General features: G+C 50.0%; 1 protein-coding gene across 1 annotated transcript in view; it reads right to left on the bottom strand.

Moving 5' to 3' along the window:
* camk1da (calcium/calmodulin-dependent protein kinase 1Da) overlaps window positions 1-19248 on the bottom strand; it is a 432129-nt gene that overhangs the window by 12539 nt on the left and 400342 nt on the right. The gene's annotated exons all lie outside the window — the stretch shown is intronic.

Below are 19248 nucleotides of genomic sequence, written 5' to 3'. Positions count from 1 at the left end.
TTAAATCTTCTAACCCCAAACGTATTTCTTTATCACCTTGCTGACGGAAAGCTGCTCAACTCAGCTTCCTCTGGGTAGGTTCAGCTTGTAAGTCTGCTTAAAATTATTCATCATTGATACTCTTTAAACCCGAATCTCACACACACACACACACACACGTGAAATGAAACCCGTTCTCTTCAGTGTGAGAACAAGGTGTTATCGGTGACACGTTTTGCACGTTACACATTTGTTGGCCCAATACATGGGGGGCGATTCACCAAAATGGAGCTCAAGTGTTTGCGCCGTGGTGAACGCCGTCGCGTTTCATGACGGCACGAAACGGGCACGGGCACGACCGATTCTGTCCCCCACAGGGGGCCAGAACGGCGCTGGAGTTGTTCATGCCGCTCCAGCCTCCCTTCCCGGCGCTAAATGGGCGCAGCGCCAACCTGCGCATGCGCGGGGGACTTCTTCAGCGTGCCGGCCTCGACTCAACATGGCGTTGGTGTTCAGGGGCCGGCCGCGCAGGAAAGTAAGCCTGGGGGGCGGGGAGAGGCCGGTCCGCCGATTGGTGGGCCCCGATCGCGGGCCAGACCCTATCGGAGGCCCCCCCTCGGTGAATGATCGCTTTTCCCCGCCCCACAGGCTGACCCCCGACCCTTCGCGCAGAGTTCCCGCCGGCAGCGACCAGGGGTGAACGGCGCCGGCGGGACTCTGCCGTATCCGCACGGCCACTAGATCCTTCCGGCCCGGAGAATCGGCGGCCCAGCCGATTCCAGTTGCCCACGGCCGGCGCTGTGCCAAACGCGCCGGCACAAATGGTGCCGATTCTCCGCACCTCGGAGAATCGCCCGCCGATGTCGGGGCGTCGTGGCTCGGTTGCGGCGATTCTCCGGCCCGGCGCGGGGCTCGGAGAATCGTCCCCCTGATTTCTCAAACAATTGCTTCAACAGCTTGTGTGTGTAAAGAAATACTTCCTGGGATTTATTTCTATAATAGTCTTTTTAATAGTCCAAAGATGTGCAGGTTGGGTGGATTGGCCATGAAAAATTGTCCAAAATTCTTTGATTAACCTAGGACAAAAGTTCGGCGCAACATCGTGGGCCGAAGGGCCTGTTCTGTGCTGTATTTCTCTATCTATCTATTTCTTAAAAGTGCCCATCGCAGCGATAAACTGGTGGCATCCTGCCCTGTTGCCTTAATGCATCTGAAAATAGTGATGTCGGTTTGCCACGTCAAGCTCTCTAAGAATCTTGACAGGCTCGATGAAGTCCCCTCCATCAGGATTGTCTACAGAAATACAGAGGACACGGGGCATGCTCTTTGGGAAGGTGGGGTTGAAAGAGAAAATTGAAGCATCGAACAATATTAAGCAAATTAATCAAAGTGCCTGCTACCTTGGTAGATAGTCAATTTGTTTTCCAGGTGCTCCATTGACAATAGGCCAACCTTAAACAGAACTTACATTTACACCCATGGGAGTAAGGATCAGTCTCATCTGACCCTGTTCATCCTTGCTAACCAGTCCTCACACCATTGTTACAGCCTCCACCAGCTGAAGATTTCTCCCGTGTACAAGCATGGGAAATGACCAATACAATTATCCAATTACTGGTGCGATGGTTTAATGGGTAAACCATGGCGTGGTGCCAGTACATAAGGCCCAGGGAGGACCCCAGGTGCTACGCTTTCCCTATTTTAAATAGCTGATACCTTCCAGAATAAAGCTTTATTTCATCTCTGTCTGAATTAGGAAAGACAGGTATTCAGCCATGGTTTCTTCCTCTTGCTATCTGGCAAGTTCCCAAGGAAGTTGTAGACTTGCGGCCATTGGACAGGCACAGGGCCAGTCTGAGAGGTGCCTTGTTGGTGGGTAACCATTCCAGAACTGTCCTGGCAAACAGCCGGGAGCCTGGGCTGGGCCAGGGAACCGAAATGCCAGCAGGAAACTCCGGACCCACTCACGTTCGGGAATCCTGTCCAAAGTTAAGCTCAATGCCCTTTCTTTTTTTATATAAATGTTTTTATTAAGACTTTTGTAATATACAAAAGAAGGGTAAGGGTGGACATACATTAGGAGACAAAGGATAAGGTAAAATATTTACACATCGGTCTGTTTCTATAATTTACATAATTCGTCTTGCATTATTTGTCAACGCTTTTCATCAGAACTGGGAAAAGGTAGAGCTGCGACAGGTTCTAAGGACCTTCTGTTTTCTGTGTTCTGTGACTATGGGAAGGTCTGAAATTACCTTGGCCCAGTGCTCAATTTAAAATATCCTATGAGAGTTTGTTTCATAGCAATAAGGGAAAGACCAGAAATAAAGTACCAATTAGGTCCTTCGGCGGCTGGGCAACAGAAATTCTAGCAGACGCCTGAACGCATTTACTGTAACTCAGAGAAAATTAACAACAGCTGGGATAGTAACAAAACCACAAGAGGCTAAATTTTCTCCCTATTCAATTATGTGGTTTCCCAGGCTTAGTAGCTCCAGCTTCTGGAACATTCCCACAGTAGCAGCACCTGAGCATCACTGTATAAAAACTACCACAACCCTCCATTGTCTGATGCCAAGCTAAGCAGTGGAGTATTTGATTGTGCGAGTGAGGTTGACGGTACAATTCTGGTAACTTGTGCCTCTCCTGATTTCCAAAGTGTTTTTTATTGCCAGGAGAGACTGAATTTTTTTATTCTTCGAGGCAGAGTAGTCAGGGTAGAGTATTATCTAACACACCAAAGGCAAAACGTTATCGGAGGCCTCAGGGGAGCTGCTACTGAATGTAGTTGTCATTGAGTCCATTATTTTGATGCTGTCTGCACACAGGTTAGTGATGTAGGACTTGCTCTCGACAGTAAAGTACACCCACAGGGAAGTACAAGCATAAACTTTGAGTAACCACCTTTTCTGAATGAAGAACTGTTTTGGTGTTGTGGAACCTGCTCTAAATAGGGTTAAATCCTCTGCCAAAGGGGCTGGCTAATATATAAGGTTTAAAAGAAGAATGTTCAAACAATATGAGTGGAATTTTCCTGAATTTTGGCAAAGGCCGATAGCGGGTGGGAAAAGCGGCATTGAAACCTGCTCCGCTGTTTCTTCGGGACATGGAGAACGAAAGCAGGCAAGGGGTGGGTCCCTCGGCACCATGCTGGCACGGTGAGCTCTGATTGTGCCCGTCCCACCTACAACTTCATTTTCTGAAGATCAGGGCACAATTTTGAAAGGCCACCCCAGTGCGCGGAAGTTAACAATGGAACGATTCCCCGCCGTCACCCCCTCATCCCCCCCCCCCAAGGCACACCACCCGCTCCCACTTTGGCACTGCCCACGTAGTGCATGACCCTCCCCCCCCCCCCCCCCCCCCTCGCTCCCCACTTCCTGAGTGAATCACTCAATGAAATTCCTCAGGGTGATCTGCTCGAGAGATGCATGCCTTGGGAAACCAGTTGGGTTCCACACCGTGTGAATGGACTATCTTCTGGGGAAGGGGGGGGGGGGAAGGGGGGGGGGGGGGCGGGGGGGGGGGGGTGGGGGGGGGGGAGCTACAGGTGTAGAGACCTAATAATGATATCCTAAATGTCTGGAAATGATGTTCCCAACATTGAATTCGGGAAACACATGACATCACCGGCGGGGGGAGGGGACAATTGTGTCAGGTTTTTACATCACCTGAAAAGTGACTTGGACATCGCGTGAGATTCTCCCGTCCCCTCCCGGCCTAGGGCCCCGATTTTCCGGACCCGTTTCCACGTGTGCAACGGGATTTGCATTGGCGAGATCTCAGTTTGAAGTCTTCACAGCCCCTGCCGGTGATGGGATCAGGTTCAGGCTCCGAAAGGGCGCATGAACATGATTTCCATTAATTTAAATATAGTTAAACGGCTTCACGTGATGTACCCCGCCCCGGCGGTATGACTCACTGCTGGTTTTCAAAATCGAACACCAGTCAGGGCGATCACGTCGGGGGGCTGCGGAGATGCCTGGAGGTCCTGGGATCGAAGGCTGAGGCTGGGAAGTGACCCCTGTCGCCATGGCAGTGCCTGGGGACACTGGGAGGGAGCAAACCCTTCTCAATTGGCGATGGGGCGATTCCCCTGATGTGTGGTGGGAGGAGAGAGGGGTGCGTGCTGCAGAACAGGTGGGGCGGAGGGGAGAGGGGGGAAAGGGCTCCCCGATACTTCCATGGTGGGAGTGGGGGATGGTATCCCCCCAAAGCGTGCGGGGGGGGGGGGGGGTCCTGTTTGGTATGGCGCGATGGTGGGGGTGGGGTTGGTTGAGAGTGAGTTCAGTGCTCTTGCTGATCGGAGCACCCAGCTCTCTGTGTAGCTGGGTTTGGCAGCTCGATGAGGCTCCGCCAGAGATGAAGGCGCTAAACACATCCACCAATTTTATTTCATTTAAATGAGAAACAAGCCGGTTATCAGCCAGAAACTGACACTTTGCCAAACTCTGCCCCATACGTGTCAAACACCAAATCAAACAGTTTAAAAACACATTTTGTGCTTTCAACCCTGTCCAATAAACATTCCTTCCCTCAACAATACCCTCAATCTGATAATCACATGGGCCAAGCACATGGAGCTGTCATATTGATGTTATATGGCTACAGACAGAGATCAGGAAACCACATCAATTCCTTTACCCTCAAACTCTTAAATCCTGGAATGCCTTGTCTGTGTCAATACAAAATTGAACCGTAATTCTACAATTCAGCTGACGGACAATGACCTGCACATTGATGTTTCTGCGATACATTCCGTCCAGCCCTGTGCCCTTAAAATCTAAGCAAAGGTATGGTTCAACAACAAAGTCAATCCCTTTACCCACGTCTCCTCTGTGTTGTTAGTTACTGGATGCTGTACTCTTCGCCGGCTACGCAAATGGATTATTACTACAAGGGGGAAGAGTTCAAAAAAAACTTGTGATAAACAAAGGAAGAAACTCTGTGGGGATTTTGTTTTTGTTCAAAGTGCTCCCGCATTTTATAGGAGAACATATAAAATAAGAAAAATATGGGATAGCGAGGGCGGAAATAAATCAGCAGATTTTCATTTTGCTCCCTGAATGACAATCAAAGAAGAAAGAGTGGAATTTATGCAGCATCTCCCACGACCATAGAATATCCCAAAGCGCTTTTCAGCTCGTGAATTACTCTTGAAGTGTGGTCACTGTTAAATTGCACAAAACATCTCCACCCATGAGAGCAAGCTCCAGCAAACAGCGATGTGATAATGCCCAGAGAATGTTTCTTGTTTGTAATGTTGATTGAGGGATAAATATTGCCCAAGGCCGATAATTCTTCTGCTCTCCCTCGGAATAGTGCCATGGGATATCTTTTACCCTCCCGCTGGGTCAAACAAAGTATCAGTTTAATGTCACACTGAAAGAGGAACACCTCCGACAGTGCGGCACGCCCTCAGTCCTGCACCAGTGTGTCAGCCTTGAGATTTGGGCTCAGGTCCTGGAATCTCATTCTACCGACTAACTCCAGAGCTGCCAACTGGTACCGGTCTGGGAGATCCCTGCTGGAAGGTGATATGGGGCCAGCGGAGGGTCAGCGGAGTTGTGATGAGGATAGTGAGCAGTTGGATGAGGCAGTTCAGCATTGAATTGCATGATAAGTGACTGGGGACAGCAGGGGTTATGCCACCTAATGTTGTCACATTGCTTCCACCGTGAACCCCAATTGCACCATACTCATATACATCACTCTGAAGAACCGTTTCTAACTCATAGCCTTATGTATGTAGTTAGCAGTTCAACCCGCAGACTCAAGTTTAACAATTTACCTTGCATCCAAACTCGTTCCACTATAACAAACTGGAACTAAGAAAGATCCCCGCATATATCTCATCAGATCTTAATTTGTGGAGCACGATGAAGACATTGCACAAGAAACTAATTTTTGCCACATTGCATCGATTGGTTATATAAAAGATGATGCCCTCCTGGGGGCCTCAATGTGTTCCTGTGGCATCTGTCCAGGAAACAGTAATCAGGAACATGTCATTTAAACTTCAGAGTATACGTCACGACTCAGTTTTGGAACAGAAGCACAGCCTGGAGTCACTTTCAATGATGGACTGTGCACTTGTCACCTCAATTGATTCAACATTTCCCCTTTAACGTAAGATAAAATGATTGGGTTCATTGCAAATGTGATGAGTTTGCAGTATCATAAAAACCCTGGGCAGACTTGCTGTAGCAGCTGTTTATTAGGCACAGCCATAAACCGCCTACTTTGAAAGTTAACTAACAGAATTCCATTTAAGTACTTTTTTTAAAGGGATTTGCCACGGAGCTGGTGAGTGATCATGAGTATGTCTGCTTCTATGTCCAGGACATTGACTCCAGAGAGTGGAATCCACTGAAGAGCCTGTGAACAATATAACAGGTATATTGTCACGTTACTCTGCAAAAAGTTGAGAAGCTTTGGGATTGCATCCCCTTTCCTGTTCCAGTACAATGTCACAATTTCGGAATAGGGATTGTACGGCAATGTCACGTCAGTCATCATAAAATGCATTGGCAATGTTTAACGATAGAAATTTTATACATTGAACCTTACGAATACAGAAAACTATATACATGATCTTGTCATGCTGTAACGACAGAGCTCCCAGCATTATTTCCGAAACTGTGACACAGAAACTAAGGGGTAATGTGAACGGGAGCCACTTTCCATTTGCAAAACGTCCCATATAATTTAGATATCCAGAGAGATCTCTTAAATTCCAACAGTTACAAGGAACATAATCGCTCCTGCCCACCCTAGTTGGTGCTTTACAGATTGCTATGGATATGGCCCGTAAGCTCTTCAAACTAATGACATTCACCAGAACAGGAAAGGTCTTCACTCAATAAATCATTCAGCTGCTTCAGGGACTGCGGCTCTGTGTTCTGGTGGTGTCACCCCCCAGCACAGTGGTCATTGCACCCGAACGAATGGTTGGTGCATTAAATTCGACCCATCTGGGCATGTTAATGATTCTGTGTTTGGATTCCTTCGCCAGAACATCCATTTCTTTCCATGAGCAATTAACCTCACAGTTATTTTTCGGCCGCCTTATTCAAAGTCATCTTAATCATAGATAATGTTTTATGGACATTGTGAAGGCCTCATTGAACAGTGTATGAATTGATAGCGATGCGTGGGAGGAACTTGCTGTGAACCGTGCCATGGGGTGCTGCCGCATACAACAAGCTGCAACCCAGTTGGAAACAGGCTGCACAAACCCTGCTGTGGCAAGGCGTCAGAAGTGGAAGGACTGTTCCAATAGGCTGGAGATTGTGAATCAGAGGGCACTGATTTAAGGCGAATGGTGAATGAGGCAAAGGCGAAATGAGCAAAAATGGTGAATGGTTAAGACCTGGAAAGCACTGCCCAAGGGCACGTTGGAGGCAGATTCTATTGTGGTTTTCAAAAAGAAATGAATAATAACCTGAATAGAATACATTTTCAGGGAAACAGGGAAAGGACAAAGGGAGTTGTCCAAGCTGAGTTGCAGAGAGCCAACACAAGCACAATGGTTTGACTGTCCCCTGTGCTGTAACCATTCCATGATTCGATGAGAGAAAGTAGAATCCCGCCCAAGCACCTCCACCGCGCCCCCCCGCCCCCCCCCCCAACTCCCAGTTCCTCAAAAAGACAGAATCAGCAGAAAGCCCCTCAAGTCTGTTCTGCTATTTAACTACATCATAGAATCATAGAATCGATACAGTGCAGAAGGAGGCCATTCAGCCCATCGAGTCTGCACCGGCCCTCTGAAAAAAGCACCCTAACCTGGGCCCAAATCCCCACCCTATGTAACCCCACCTAGGAACAATTTAGCATGTCCAATCTACCTAACGTGCACATCTTTGGACTGTGGGAGGAAGCCGGAGCGCCCGGAGGAAACCCACGCAGACACGGGGAGAACGTGCAGACTCCACACAGACAGTGACCCAAGCCAAGAACTGGGGACCCTGGTGCTTGTGGTGTTCTTTGTGTTGCTTATTTAGGATGGTTTGCATAGTGTTCCACAAAGACCTTTTACTTAAACAAAGCTATGATTTTATTTACACTACTAAACTGAGTTTTGACACTTAGTCCTTTTAGAATACAGAATTGATCAATAACATCTAACTACACTCACCTATGCTAATCTCACTCACTGGTATAAACTATAATCTAACCTTCTCACACTCTGATGACCTTCACCAGCTGTCTCCTGTATAGACTCCTCCCCTAAGGTCCCGTATCACTGCTTTATCCAGCAGTATCTGCAGCTCCTCTAATGGCTATTTATGGTATTACATTAACCCTCGTAATGCTGATAATTCTGATAATACCACAGCGATGTGATGCAGCAGTGCTAACCACCGTGCTGCTGTGCCGCCCAAGATAATGGCTGACCTTCTACCTCAACACCATATTCTCGCACTATCCCCAAATCCCTTGACGGTAATGATATCTAGAAATCTATCGAGCTCTGCTTTGAAGGTACTCAATGACTGAACCGCCACAGACTCTGGGGTCAAAGATTCACCACCACTGACTGAAAATATTCCTCCTCCTCTCAGTCCCAAATGGCCACCCTCGTATTGTGAGGCTGTGTCTCCTGGTTCTAGTCCACATCCACCCCTCCAACCCCTCCACCCACCCTAACCAGGGGAGACATCCTTTCTGCACTTACCCTGTCGAGCCCCATAAGAATATTGTACACTTTAATGAGATCATCTCTCATTTTACTAAACCCCAGAGAATACAGGCTCTTCCTGCTCAATCTCCACTCACAGGATAATCCCAGGGTTAGTCTGGTGAGCCTCACGTGCACTCCCTCTATGGGACCAGTATATACTTCCTCAGATAAAGAGACCAAAACTGTGCACAATACTCCAGGTGCAGCCTCACCAACGCTCTATACAATTGCAGCAAGACCTCCTTACACCTGTGCTCAAATCTCTTTGCAATAAAGGCTAACATACCATTTGCCTTCCTAATTGTTTGTTGAACCTGCATGTTAGCTTTCAGTGATTTATAAACAAGAACACCCTGATTTCTTTGGACATTAACATTTTCCCAATCTCTCCCCATTTACGAAATACGCTGCATCTGTTTTTCCTACCAAGGAGGATAACCACATTTACCCACGTTACATTCCACCTGCCATGTTATTGCCCACTCACGTAGACTGCCTAAATCTCCCTGAAGCCTCTTTGCATCCTCCTCACAACCTACATTCCCACCAAGTTTAGTGTCATCAGTAAACGTGGAAATATTACATTACCATATCCAAACCTTTGATATAGATTGTGAATAGCTGGGGCCCAAACTCTGATCCTTGCAGTACCTCACTAGTCACAGCTTGCCAATCGAAGAACAATCTGTCTGTCCCTACTCTCTGTTAACCAATATATTGCCCCCAATCCCATGAGCTCTAATTTTGCACACTACCTTCCTTGTGGCACTTTGCTGAAGACCTTCTGAAAATCCAAATACACTAAATCCACTGGTTCTCCTTTACACAATCTGCTAGTAACATTGTTAAAAAAAACTTTAGCAGGTTTGTCAAACAGGATTTTCCCTTTCACAAATCTCACCATTGCCCAATCTCACTATTATTTTCCAAATATCCAGCTATCGCATCCTTTAGAATAGATTTGGGCATTTTCCCCACTGCTGAGGTCAGGCTAGCAGGTATGGCTTATTCTGTTTTCGCTCCCTCGCCTTTCTTAAATTGAGGGGTCCTCATTTGTTACCTTCCAATCTCAGGGTATTTCTTGTCTGCCCAAAGACCGATGGCTCCAGTATTAGCCCAGAATCCAGAATCCAGGCAGACGTCATCCTCGTTTCAAGGGACCGAGACCAACTCCTGTAAACTGTCCTGACAAATGCTGGCCGGAATTCTCCATCCATCTGTTCATGGCGGGATTCTCTGGTCCCATCAGCAGTACACCCCGCCCGCGGGTCTCCAGGGGGCACGGGGTGGTTTCGATGAGAATTCACATTGACTGCGAGGGGCACAGAAAATCCCGATCCCTGTGAATGGCGTGCCGCCTCCCGTCGCCGAGCAACACGCGACTGGGAGGCCGGAGAATCCCGCCCGAATATTCCCATTTAATTTGTCATTGCTTTTCCACCATCCTGCAGGTTCTCCTCCACAATTCTATAGGGTTTTTTTGGGAAATACTGGATCAACAATGGGATTTCTGCTCCGTCAACCTTTCATTGAGGCAATATTTTGAAAATCAAGCTTATAATTCCCAAACACGATTTTAAATAAAATTCTGACTTGATGTCATCAAAATTCTTCAATGTATTACTTTTCAAGTGCTACTTATAGAGTTCATGGAATTTCAGAGCAGAAGGAGGCCATTCAGGCCATCAAGTCTGCACCGGTCCTTACAAAGAGTACCTTGCTGAAGCCCACGTATCTACCCTATCCCCGTAACCCCGTAACCCCCACTTGACATGTTTTGGACACTAAGGGCAATTTATCACGGCCAATCCACCTAACCCGCACATCTTTGGACTGTGGGAGGAAACCGGAGCACCCGGAGGAAACCCACGCACACACGGGGAGGACGTGCAGACTCCGTGCAGACAGTGACCCAAGCTGGGAAATCGAACCTGGGACCCTGGAGCTGTGAAGCAACTGTGCTAACCACTGTGCTACCGTGCTGCCCTTATAATGAAAAGCTTTTCAATCTGCCTGAAATGTGCATTACTTTTGTAAAGAAATCAGGAAATTAATGTTTGCAATATTAACACACAACTTTAAAGAGTTTATTTGAAATTCCTCCACCCTATATTTTAAAGCATGGTTTCCAAGTAATCATTTCAATGCCTCTGTTTAAAAAGTGGTTGGGAATGTCCTATGATTTTGTTAAACAATGGTATGCTATTAATGCAAACAGTCATTTCTAGGCCCATAGCCATTAATCACTGAGAAACTGCCTTAAATGGAATTAAAATTGATACAGTAAAATCCGATTAAACTATTTTTCCTTCCTACTTACAGAAGGCTTCATAGTTCTGCCGGTCTGGTATCTCAATCGGTAAGAGGGAAGTGTGTTCAAAGTCCCAGGTTTGCCTGTCACTGGAACCTGGATGTGTCGTTTAACTTATCATTCACCAGAGCGGAGTCTTTCCATTTAGCAGTCAAGGAAAAGAAAAATGAGCCACTGTCTGCCTTGCTTCATTTACCAGATAGATTTTTAAGGGAATCAAAGGGTATGGGGATAAGGTGAAAAGGTGGAATTGAGGGTGAGAATCAGCTCTCGGGGAGACTGGCTGAGAGACAGAAGACCTGGTAAAATGGCGGCGAAAAGCCATTGGGAGTGGAGCCTGCTGTCTTCCAGCTGCCACAGGATATCAGAGGCAGCAAGAACCTTAACCGCCTGACAACCAGAGGCAGCTGTCCAGTTTAACCAACGCAGCTGCCAACTGTCACCTACTCTCCATCGCCACAGCGACGCACTGCTGTCATGGATTGGAGGGGGTGAGGCAGCAGCATGGGGAGATGGTCAGGTAAACCTGGTGTCCTCCCAGTGGGTTCCACAGAGGGCTCCCCTGTCCACAATGGCCACCCCCAAGGCTACGGTGCTGCCAATGCAGAGTACAGCCCTCGGATTCCTGGGGACAGTTCATTCAGGAGCCAACAAGGCTAGCGCCAACAGAGGAGAGGCACTGCAGAAGAACTGCATGGTCAATGTGGCAAATGCCACTGCGAAGCCAAGAAGGAAGCTACACACTATGGCCAGTCACAAAGGATGCTTTGTACACAGCAGAAACTGGATGGATTCAAGGAGAGAGTGGAGTGAAAAGTGAGAACTGGTCATGGGACCTGGAAGAGGAAAACGGTGTCCAACATAAGGTTGTACTGGGAGAAGATAGTTAAACCAAGAGTGGGTTCTTTGAGAAAGGATCACATGAACAGTCACTGCAGCTTTTGATAGACTCTGAATTCGCTCCTAAAAATGCTGAATTGTAAAACTGTTTCAATTCACAGAAACATTGGAGAATCGCCATATAGAAAGTCAGAGCTCCTGCATTGTGTTTGCATTTTCGAAAACACGGCTGCACAGCTCAAAATGCCATCCAAAAACACTGGATAATTTAACTGAAAATATATTATACACACTGCCCATTAAGCGGTGTTAACAAACCCTCCAGTCACTTTTGATCCATGTAACCAGTGAAACCATGTGAATTCATTTATTACCAAAGATTTAAGGACTGTCTACATAAGTCTATAAATTGGAATGCTGCTGTTTCATTATTCCCTGGATTCTAAAGTTGGAGAATTAATTAACTGATAGGCGAGGCTGTGTTGACAAAGTGCAGATAACAATTTAAATGCTTCCAGGCTAGACAGTCGACTGAGAGTCAGACAGCTAAACAGCAGGGACAGATTGCTGGGACCAGCCTGCCTACAGCTGTCTCTATAAAATCTAACTTATTTAGTAATCTCGTACCCATTAGGTCTGTAAATAATTTGGAATTTCACTAGAATACCATTCATTTAACCTGGGTGTAAGTGAAAAATATAACTTTAACGGCCGTTAAACTGGAGAATTTTCACATCCATTGCAGATGTGCAGCGAAACATTGTAAGGTTCTAAATGTTTGCAGAGTTATACATGCTGATTTTAGAGCACACTGGGAATACTCACTGGAGTTCCTCTGGAATTCTCAGCCGGCTTCTAAATAAGCGCCTGATATGGATTTCATATATATTTCTGTGGGATGGAGAACTGAGGGCAAGTGAGAGATTGGAGACTGACTACAGCTGTCTGGTGCATGTGCAGAGTCAGAACAGTAGTAATTGTAAACCCCTCGGGAATGCACACACACAGTTCACTACGGAGTGGATACGAGGAATAAGCCCATCGACACCACGATCATTCACTGTCTAAAAAAGCTAGAATTATATTTGTTCGGGAATGTGATGGAAGGGTATAGAAAGATGATCAAACACTCCATGAACCACAAACAATTCAGTGCTGCTGAAGCCCTCGAATATCCAATTTTTCAACTGCATTCGCCACATTAGAATAACGGAATTGTGAACAAAGTTTTGGTGAAGACATCTATTTCATACTTGAACAAATGCCAACATTCATCAGACGTTAGAGTGAGTGAGAAGGCACAGAACGACGATGGAGCTGAGCAGTTTGGATTGCAGGGAGAAAGAGGGATGAGAGAAGCCATTTGTAATGTAAGATCAATGAGTGAACGCAGGTTAGGGTTTGCAAAGGAAGTATATGTTCGTTTTCAGGATTTTGTACAATCATTTGATTGGGTCGTCCGGATTAAGCTCTCTGTCAGGCTGAGAGTAGACTGGAGATAGGAGACTCCAAAGGAATCTAAACATGGGCCAAACAGTGATGTGAGAGGAGAGTTAGCACCCTGTGTAGTTGAAAGAGGGATTCATCAAGGTATTGTTCATCACCAGTCCTCTTCATTCTCTGTGCAGAAGCAGTGGTCAAAGAGGCATTGGAAGACGCAGAATCTGGCATTCAGATTGTGGGGGATGAACTACAACATCAGGTAGATTTGCAGATGACAAAGCGCTTCTGCGGTTGCTGCAAGAACCATTAGACTTGGAGCCGCCAGCATAATCGCTGGAATGAACGTGAACACCAGCAAACTAAAGTGATGCATATCTCAAAATCTCAAAGAAATATTCATATATTTATAGAAGGAAGAGAAATAGAACAGGTGCAAGAATTCAGGTATTTAAGAAGCCACAGAGAGTTAGAACTCTTAGAGAGTCCGGAGTCTAAGTGCTCTCACCAGCGGAGAATCGGGACTCTCCGCTGGCACTAGGTGAGGTGCCCAGGGGTGAGTCACCATCCTTGACCAAGCAAATATATGCCCAGTAGAGAGCACACAGGTTTCCAACCTAAAGAGGATGTAAAACCACTGAGCTGCCGTGATGTGGTCAGGAGCTGTCAATCATAGCAGGAGTGTTATAAACATTGTGGTTAGCATCAAAGCAGGGTACTTGAGATGCATTCAAGCATGAAGGGAAAGATAAATAAACAAACCCCCTAGCAACTGAATCTGAACCATTAAGCTGTCAATCACAGGCTAGTGAAAAGGTATTGCTCTGTGAAATTGAATGGATGCCTAGCATTTCAAAGGATCTCAGGGGATTTAAAGCATTTTCAAGTGTTGTGGACTTTTGAGGAAGCCTCGGACACTTCAAAAAGCTGCAGTTTCACAGGTACAGGGCAAAGGAAGCAGATGTTAGGAAAAGGGAAAGTGTTCCGACATTGATTCCTCACTGAACTGCCTGGACTGCTCACCAGCTGTCATGCAGTGCAATTCAGGGTGAGGAACCCACTACAGAGTTTAAAAAGACAGATCAGGAGGATGTTGTTGAACAGAGGACTGTCTACGATCACCATGCCAAGAATGATCTCCAGGTTGCTCAGGGTTGGAAGGGGCGATCCAGACACGGGACCCCCATCCCGGGAAGGGGCCAGGGATCAGCACCACACCAACAGTCTGATCCCACCCAATCCCCAAGACCCTTGGGGAACCGCCCCCACCCCCCCTCCCTGTAGCCTGGCAGAGGCAGAGCGGCACATTAGCTGTGGGATGTTCCCCTTGAACCCCCTTAGGGCCCAGCTCACCAGGGTTGTGTTTGGCTATACTTAGGCCAATGTCCGCCGGGGGATTTCCCACTGTGTAGGTCAGAGCAACGAGCCAGGGGGCATAACTGGCTTCCAGCCTGTTCATTACATGCGGATGCATGCTAATCAGCACTTTGCATGCTCCTGCCTGTGTGGGCAGCTCACTATGGGCAGCGGTGCGGGGGCAGAGACTGGGAACGGGTCTGTCACATGGTGCCAAACCCGTTTTTCGGCGGGATTCTCTAAAAATGGGGCTATGTCCCCACGCCATCGTGAAAATCGTCGCCAACGACTCCGGTGTCAACGGCCCCCGAAAGTGAGGGGTTCTCACCTTTCTCAGGGGCTAGGCTGCCGCTGTAGTCGTCCCCGCAGCTTCAGCCGGTGGGGAACGGTGTGCGTGAGTCCGCGCATGCACGGAACGGCCGGCATATTTCCACGCATGCGCAGGGGTTCCCTTGTCCGCGCCATCCACGGGCAATATGGCGGAGCCCTGCAGGGACCCGGCGTGGAGTAAAGTAGGCCCCCATGGAACCAGCGCGCCCGCCGATCCCCCGATCGCGGGCCAGGCCATCATGGGGGGCCCCCCCTCTGGGGTTGGATCCCCCCGCGCCCCCTCCAAGACGGCCTCCGCACACTCACCTTCCAGGTCCCACTGTGTGGGTGGTGAGTAATCCACACCGGCTGGACTCGGCCAATCCCGTCGGCCACTCGCCCCATTGGGACCCGGAGAATCGCCGGGGGGGCTGCTGTCAACGGATTGATCCATATGGTGGAGGATCGAGTTGTCCCCGATCGCTATGGATGTATGCGGGGTAACCGAACAGGGAGAAGACGGTGTGTAGGGCTTTGATAATGGTGGTCGTGGTCATGTCAGGGCAGGGGATGGCGAAAGGGAAGCGGGAGTACTCGTCAATCACGTTGAGGAAGTACGTGTTGAGGTTGTTGGAGGGGAGGGGACCTTTGAAGTCCATGCTGAGACGTTCAAAGGGGCAGGAAGTCTTAATCAGATGCGCTTGTTCAGGGCGGTAGAAGTGCGGTTTGCACTCCGAGCAGATGTGGCATTCCCTGGTCACCGTCCTGACCTCCTCGATGGAGTAGGGCTGGTTGCGGGTCTTTATGAAATGGAAAAAGCGGGTGACCCCCGGGTGGCAGAGGTTCGCGTGGAGGGTTCGGAGGCGGTGCGTTGGCACAGGTGCCGCGGGACATGGTATCAGGAGACTCGTTTAGCTTCCCAGGACGATACAAGATGTCGTAGTTGTACGTGGACAACTCAATCCTCCACTGCAAGATCTTATCGTTCTTTATCTTGCCCCTCTGCATTATCGAACATGAAGGCCACTGACCGTTGGTCTATGAGGAGGGTAAACTTCCTGCCGGCCAGATAGTGCCTCTAGTGTCGCACAGCTTCAACTATGGCCTGTGCTTCATTCTCGACCGAGGAATGTCGGATTTCGGAAGCGTGGAGGGTACGGGAGAAGAAGGCCACGGGTCTGCCAGCTTGGTTGAGGGTGGCCGCCAGAGCAACATCAGACGCGTCGCTCTCGACCTGGAATGGGAGGGACTCGTCGATAGGATGCATCGTGGCCTTTGCAATATCTGCTTTGATGCGGCTAAAGGCCTGGCGGGCCTCCATCGACAGGGGAAACGTGGTGGACCGGATGAGTGGGCGGGCTTTGTCGGCGTAATTGGGGACCCACTGGGCGTAATATGAAAAGAAGCCCAAACAGCGCTTGAGGGCTTTGAGGGAGTGGGGGAGGGGAAGCTCCATCAAGGGTGCATGCGTTCGGGGTCTGGTGGCGACGGGTTTGCAATCCGGGGTGAGGTTTGCAAACAAGGATGGGGGATCGACCTTGAAGGACGCGAGGCTGCAGACAGTAAGGGGGGGGGGGGGGGGGGGGCATAGGGCTGCCGAATTTGAACGTTAAATTCTGGAGATTGCGCTGGAAATCTAACCCCAGGAGTGCTGCCGCGCAGAGGTGGGGAAAAAATGAAGAGCTTATAGTTTTTAAACTCGACTGATCCAATGTTACTGAGGCGAGTCGTGGCAGGAACTCCGAGTCGTCATCTGGCAGAGAGCAGTCGCCTGCGGGGTCCTCGGTGCCGATCCAAGATGGCGGCACCCGTCGGCCGCACGTGGTGTGGGGGTGAACAAAATGGCGGTGCCCGGGGATCGCACGTGGTGTCAGGGGCCCAAAATTGTGGCGCCCGGGATCGCACATGGCGGTGGGGGGTGGGGGCAGCGAGGTCCGCGGGCCGCACGGGGCCCCTGAGGAGAGCGGGGGGGGGGGGGGAGGGAGACCCGCGGTCGCTGCTCGGGACTGCAGCGACCGCCTTGGACTGGCAAACGGCCGCAAAGTGGCCCTTCTTGCCGCAGCCTTTACAGGTTGCGGTGCGGGCCGGGCAGCGCTGGCGGGGGTGCTTGGCCTGGCCGCAAACGTAGCAGCGGGGCCCCGTAGGTTTATCGGGGCGCCCTGCGGCGCAGGCCTGAGGGGGGTCCGAGTCTGCGGAGGTGAGGGGGATCGGGTTCCATGCTGCCCGCCGCGCGGTCGGGAGCGTATGCGCGGGCGTTGCGATTAGCGACATCTAGGGAGGAGGCGAGGCTTAAAGTTTCTTTCTCTAAGAGTCTCTGGCGGATCTGGGAAGATTGAATACCCGCCACGAAAGCGTCTCTGATTAAAAGTTCGGTGTGCTCGGCCACAGAAACTTGTGGGCAGGCGCAGTTTCTCCCCAGAACAAGGAGGGTCTGGTAGAATTCGTCTAAAGACTCTCCAGGGAATTGCTGTCTCGTGGCCAGTAAATGCCGAGCGGAGACCTGGTTCACCGGCCGGATGAAATGTCCATTTAGCAAGGCCATGGCCGCATTGTAGTCTGTCGTGTCCTCTATGAGCGTGTACACGGCGGTGCCCACACACGAGTGGAGGATGTGTAGTTTTTGTTCCCTCGTCGGGCGGTTTTCGGCTGTGCTCAAATAACTATTGAAACAAGCCAGCCAGTGTTTAAATGCAGCTGTTGCATTTGCTGCATGTGGGCTGAGTCGAAGTCACTCTGGCCTGATACCAAGCTCCATCCGTTAAAATCTTGTGTAATAAATTGATGCACCATCAATTGGACACAAAACGTAGATGAGATCCAAACGATAGGCTTTAATGCACAAGATGTGTGCCCGGCAGCAGACGTACAGAAGAAAGGCCAACTGCCGGGAAGCACGGGTTCTTATATCCCGCCTTGTAGGCGGAGCTACCTACCTCTCAGCCAATCGGCTGAGAGGCACATGACTTACCCGGGCCAATGGGCAGCGAGTCCTCTGCACCAATAGCAGCTCACTTCCAAGGTACCGCAATACCCCCTAGTCATACTACCACAATATGTCTCCCACCCAATTTCTCTGCCTTTTCCTAATATGTTCAGCAAATTTCTTTCTTTATTCACCTTCCTCAGCACTTCATCATTGATTATTGTTCCTGTCCAGCTGATCCTCTCTATTCTCCTCTAAACCTGAAATTTCAAATGTATTTAGCAAGTTGGTCTCTTTCTGTAAGCTCCACACCTCACATCCACAAAGTAACACTCCAGATACCCACAGAGCTGTTGAGGAGGGAGCTCTCGGAGGTTCACCCATTTACACTCATCTAGTTCTTTTCTATTATTCAGCAGACTGAGTCGATGCGGTTCTGGAAGACAACATTAGGGGCGAAATTCTCCGACCCCACGCAGGGTCGGAGAATCGGCCGGCAGCGGCGTTATTCCCGCTCCCTCAGGGTTTTAAATTCTCTGACCGGCCAAAAACCGGCGCTGTGCAAATCCCGCCGGCAGCCTCTGAAAACAGCTGGCGCCGGCGGGATTTCATTATATTTTTTTTTCCACAAATCTCCGGCCCGGATGGGCCGAAGTCCCGCCGATGTGGCCACGGGTCACGTCGGCGAAAATCACAGTACCTTTAAAACGGCGTCAACCATTGATGATGGTTGACGCCGTTCAGTGTCGGGGGGGGGGGGGGTTGCGGCATCGGGGGGGGGGGGTTGCGGCATCGGGGGGGGGTTGCGGCATCGGGGGGGGGTTGCGGCATCGGAGGGGGTTGCGACATCGGGGGGGGGGTTGCGGCATCGGGGGGGAGTTGCGGCATCGGGGGGGCGTTGCGGCATGGGGGGGGGTTTGGGGGCAGCGGCGTGCAGAGAGGGGGGGGCGACGGATGCCCGGGGCCAACGCACCGTCGCCCCCCCTCTGTACGCCGCTGCCCCCTACCCCAACCACCACCCCTACCCCCCTCCCCACCACCCCTACCCCCCTCCCCACCACCCCTACCCCCCTCCAACGCCGCCCCCCCATCTCTCGCAACGCCGCAACCCCCCACCCTCAACGCCGGTACCCACACCCCGTCCCCCTCCCTCTGAAGGCCGGTACCCACACCCCCCCCTCCTCTGAAGGCCGGTACCCACACCCCCCCTCTCTCCTCCTCCCCCCCTTCCTTCCTCCTCCCCCCCTTCCTTCCTCCTCCCCCTTCTTTCCTCCTCCCCCCCTTCCTTCCTCCTCCCCCCTTCCTTCCTCCTCCCCCCTTCCTTCCTCCTCCCCCCCTTCCTTCCTCCGTTAGTGGGGGGGGGGGGTGCGGCGTTGGAGGGGGGTAGGGGTGATGAAGGGGGTAGGG

The sequence above is a fragment of the Scyliorhinus canicula genome, chromosome 11, assembly GCF_902713615.1.
Source record: "Scyliorhinus canicula chromosome 11, sScyCan1.1, whole genome shotgun sequence".
Taxonomy (NCBI): Eukaryota; Metazoa; Chordata; class Chondrichthyes; order Carcharhiniformes; family Scyliorhinidae; genus Scyliorhinus; species Scyliorhinus canicula.
The sequence above is the reverse complement of the archived record's forward strand: the minus strand, read 5'-3'. Positions and strand labels throughout refer to the sequence as shown.